This window comes from Chrysochloris asiatica, unplaced genomic scaffold (assembly GCF_000296735.1).
Source record: "Chrysochloris asiatica unplaced genomic scaffold, ChrAsi1.0 scaffold00011, whole genome shotgun sequence".
Classification (NCBI taxonomy): domain Eukaryota; kingdom Metazoa; phylum Chordata; class Mammalia; order Afrosoricida; family Chrysochloridae; genus Chrysochloris; species Chrysochloris asiatica.
This window is the reverse complement of record NW_006408529.1, coordinates 15,729,566-15,730,933: the sequence shown is the minus strand read 5'-3', so window position 1 is coordinate 15,730,933 and position 1,368 is coordinate 15,729,566. Positions and strand designations below refer to the sequence as shown.

Sequence of the window (1,368 nt, the reverse complement as noted above, 5' to 3'; positions counted from 1 at the left end):
AGAAGATAAAGCCAAATATTACAACAAAATGTGCAAAGATCTGGAATCAGAAGACCAAAAAGGAAGAACACTTAGCATTTCTCATGCTGGGGTAACTTAAGAAAAAATTGAAGACTTAACTTTTGTTATTGAAAGATTCTCTGGGCAAATTATTGAGTGATGCAGAAAGTATCAAGAGAAGATGGAAGGAATACACAGAGTCACTGTACCAAAAGGAAATAGTTAATGTTCACCTATTTCAAGAGGTAGCATATGATCCAGTGCCCGTGATCCAGAAGGAGGAAGTCCAAGGTGCATTGAAGGAATTGGCAAATAACAAGGCACCAGGAATTGATAGAATACAAATTGAAAGCTTTCAAGAAAGTGAGGCGGCACAGGAGGCACTCACTCATCTCTGCCAAGAAATTTGGAAGACATCTGGCCGACTGATTGGAAGAGATCCATATTTGTGCCTATTTCAAAGAGAGGTGACCCAATGGAATGCGGAAATCTGATATCCCATGCGAGTAAAGTTACTAAAGGCAATATAGAAATGGCTGCAAGCATACATTGACAGGGTATTTCCAGAGGTTCAAATCGGATTCAGAAGATGCTATGGAACGAGGGATATTATTGCTGATGTCTGATGGATCTTGGCTGAAAGCAGAGAACATCAGAAAGATGTTTACCTGTGCTTTATTGAGTATGCAAAGGCTTTCGATTGTGTGAATCATGACAAGCTATGGACAACATTGCGAAGTATGAGTAGTACAGAACACTTAATTGTGCTCATGAGGAATCTGTATATGAACCAAGCAGTTGTTCTAACAGAACATGGGAACACTGAGTGGTTTAAAATTAAGAAAGGTGTGCGACTATCAACACTTACGGAAGCAGCAGTCAAGAAATCAAACAACATATTGTTTAGGCAAATCTGCTGTACAAGACCTCTTTAAACTGTTGAAGAGCAAAGATGCCAGTTATAGGATGAAGGTGTACCTGACCCAAGCCATGGTATTTTCAATAACCTCATATGCATGCAAAAGCTGGATAGTGAATAAGGAAGACCGTAGAAGAATTTATTCTTTTGAATTATGTGTTGGAGGAGAAAGTGCCATGGGCTGCCAAAAGAACAAACAGATCTGTGTTGGAAGAAGTGCAGACAGAGTGCTCCTTTGAAGCCAGGATAGCCAAACTTCATCTCTCATACTATGGACATATTATCAGGAGGGAGCAGTTGCTGGAGAAGGATATCATGTTTGGTAAGGTGGAGGGTCAGAGAAAATGAGGAAGACCTCCAGTGAGATGGATTGGCAGCATCATTGGGCTCAAGCGTGGCAACAGTTGAGTGAGGTTGGCCCAGAATTGGGCAGTGCTTCGTTCTGTTGT

At 41.0% G+C, this 1,368-nt stretch overlaps 1 protein-coding gene across 1 annotated transcript in view; it reads left to right on the top strand.

The window, feature by feature from the left end:
* The window catches only part of CENPU (centromere protein U), a 52,087-nt gene that overhangs the window by 49,749 nt on the left and 970 nt on the right, over positions 1 to 1,368 (top strand). The gene's annotated exons all lie outside the window — the stretch shown is intronic.